The sequence below is a fragment of the Mchenga conophoros genome, linkage group LG23 (genome assembly GCF_057382185.1).
Source record: "Mchenga conophoros isolate Kocher_MC1m ecotype Shallow Benthic linkage group LG23, M_conophoros_male_GT1.1, whole genome shotgun sequence".
Lineage (NCBI taxonomy): Eukaryota > Metazoa > Chordata > Actinopteri > Cichliformes > Cichlidae > Mchenga > Mchenga conophoros.
Window position 1 is genome coordinate 54,546,452 of NC_140547.1, and position 3,524 is coordinate 54,549,975.

Sequence of the window (3,524 nt, forward strand, 5' to 3'; positions counted from 1 at the left end):
AGGGGAGAATGAATTAAGCTTGACTTGCTCCTCTCCCTCCTCCTCCTCTTCTTTGCTCTCACTTTTAACTCCCTCACTTTTCTTCTGGTTTGCACTAATATGTAGGGTGACATGGAGGGAGAGGGAGGGGGTTGAGGAGATGAACGAGGGGTATAAAAGCAAATGATGAAGGTAAGGGCAGGCTGGAGCACTTCATTGCTGAACAGCTTTTTGGACTCTCTTACACATGTTGTTCTTAAGTTTCACAAATACTTGATTTGTTCCCTTCCTATTTAAGTTCTCTTTTTCCTCCCTCTTATCCTTCTCCGTACAGTTTTTCCCTCATACGTTCTGAGTATCTGAAATTGGGCCCCAGTTGTTGGTGCTTCTACACACAGGACCGGAGCATGAACCCCGGGGCTTTCTCCAGCTCTGGGCCTCTGTCTTGGGCTATGTATCTGATGAGGAAAGGCCGGACAGGCAGCGGACTCTTTGGTAAAGCTGATTCTTCTTCATGTTTGACGTCACCTCGATCACTATCATATCTGCTCTGTTCGTGATTATGTTGTTTTTGTTCTTAACTATTTGTTCTGTTGGGGCTCCTTATTGGGAGGTTTTGCATGACCTAAATCCTCACAGTACAAACAGTTAAACTGAACTGTGCTGCCCATCATCAGATGGCTCTTACCTGTTCCATTTTCTTGTCTAATTCTGTTTCTTGGATTTCTACAAGCATTTGTAGATGGAGTTTCAAGGCTTTTTGAAATTCTGCTGGGTGCTTCAGTTGGTTCTGGCTAAAGGCTACCAAAGTTTGCATTGTCTCAGATCTGCAGCCGTGCCTGTTTATTGATATAAATCATCTAACTTTAAAAGAGAAATAAACAAAAAAAACATCAAACGTGTGAGAAGCACAGCTGACTCTGACTGCAGATATCGATCAGTGTCAATCACTACCCTGGACAGGACATATCTCTTTAGTAAACTTGTCCTCCTGCTATTTTAAAGAAGCAGCTTCTGGTTTTCACAATGAAATTTTTATGTCTAATAAATAATTAGAAAAGGAAAACAGTTGCATGCACACTACTGATCCACACTGTATTTCTATGAAAGATATCAAGCAATGTTAGTATCAATAACGTTGATAGGACACTGTGGCTGAGTATTGATTATAGATCAGAGGGCAGTAAGCAGCTCACATTACAAGATAGTCAGCGGTAAATGCTGGCTTCGTGAAATCCAACTCCACTGCCACTGTCATCACTCTTTCTTTCTTTCTTTCTTTCTTCATCTGTTGTTTTATTTGACTTCTCAGATGTCTACAGAGGACTTTCATTGAAATAGTGTTTAGCAGGCTGCTCTTTGTTTTTTCTTTTATTGTGATGAGCACCAGAACTCTATTTCTGTCTTCAGAGATATACTGTTTCAAACAATCCTTCAGTATTTGGAATATTTAGCAGTTTACTCATAAGAAAAGGAAATGTCACGTTTAAAAAATCTATATTTTAAAACAACTTGTACTTGTACTTGAAGGAAAATAATGGTAAAAAGCTGTGAAGTCAGCCTTTAATAGGTTTAACGTTTTGATTTCTGTTAACTCCTGATGACCTGCACAGTGTGGACAAACAGGCATGATGTGAAAAATGGATATTTCCAAGAGCAAAACACACCGTGTCCATCTGGGGCTGGGGCATTTACATTTTTTATTATCCCCCGTTGGCTACAAAGACAGACGGGTGTCTGCATGGACAGCATGTGTTTCTCAGGCAACACAAAGCTGTATTTAATATAGTTTTATAGTGAAAGGAATCATCGCTACTGTGTGTACAGCATAGGTTTACTCCTGTTTCTGGAAAAACTCCAAGCTGCTGATTCCTGGTTTTTTTATTTTTTATTTTTTTTATTTTATTTATTTTTTGCCTGTCCCGTTTGGCTCTTTTGCCATCAGAATTGTTGTCTAAAGGCAAAGAAAGATGCCCAACGGATTTACTTTACCAAATTGACCATCCCAGCCTTGCCGTAATGGTCCATTTGATTCACCTTTTATTGTTTATTTTATTTTCACTTACTGAATACGGGACAGACTTGACTGGGGGAAAGAAAGAGGGAAAGAGAAACAGCTGAGAAGAGGGACGGGGGAGAAGGGCAAAAGACATAAACCAACAGAATGAGCAGAAATTTTTATTTCATTTTTTAGTTTTTATTTCCTCCAAAGGAATATTAATGGAAGAGGAAAACAGATATTTGAATTTGGCTTCAAAGCAAACAACTGCAAAATGATTTCAGAGATACGTTCACTTATAAGTTGGTGTGCTGCGGTTTGACATACAGATATACACAGACACAGAGGAACATTAACGTCACGCACACACAAATGAGTGGATCATTTTCTCATTTTTGGATAAAAAAAGAAAGAAAAACATGATTTCCTACACTCGTTTTAGTCTTTAAGATTAGAACATAATGTAAAACTGAAACACATGAACTCCCACGTGGTTACTGTGTGACTCTGTAAGTGCTGTTGGAGTTTCAGCAGCAGCTTAAACACAGTTTAGTTCTTCATCATTGAGACTTTTTTTAGTTGAGCAGATAAGTCATAGTTACTTTTTTCATCTGTCAGCTCTTTCCCTGTTGCTGCTTTCTTCCAGAAATGGTTAATAGCTCCATAATAATAACCTTCCTGGTCATCTTCATTTATATAGACTTTACATACAGTACATGCAGAAGACAGAGTGCTGAAATGAACTCAGTATCTAAACCATTTTTTTGTGCATTAAAGTTTTTGTGTGTGCATGAAGACAATGTGCATGTGCAAATGTTGTTCAAATGTGAAATTAATATAATAGCAATATAATAAAAAGAGCTTTTCCTTCATTTAAAGTTATTTTTGGTGCTTAATTTGTTTTGTGAAATACTTTCCAGTAAAAACTTGAGCGGGATTCAAACTACCCCTGGTCAGTATAGGCAGCAATAACACAGTGTTCACAGTTATGATGATAACATCACAATAATGCAATTTAGTTAGAGGCTGAGAGCATTATAAAACGGTCAGGAGTTCAGAGGTATCATTTATATCAAAGTACTAATGCAGATGTTTGAATGTGTATTCGAACTCTTACTATTAGAAACAGATGAAATCACATGAAAGTGTCATCCATGTGAGTCGGCTCGTTCGGCCTGTGCCGTCTTCATTTAGGATCAGTAACGTGCTTTAGATCACCTGCTGCCCTCTATCGTCTGTATGTGCTACTGACAGCTTGCATATATAAAGCACACAGATTGTCACGCCTCGGTCTGCTGTGGTGAAAAGAATAAGAAAACAAAGATTTGGAGGCATGTGACTCTGACTTTGATCCGCAGTGATGCATTCATATGTCGTTAGTTTGTTATGTGTGGATAACGCACATAACCACAGTGTCACGCAGGAAGAAGCGCAGCTCTGCCTCCTTGTTTCTCAGCTAAAGCCGCCTCCTTTCGGACGCACAGGATGCTGATTGGTCTTGTGTTTTCGGCGACAGCCTCTAGAACGTGTCCTGATTGGCTGAGAG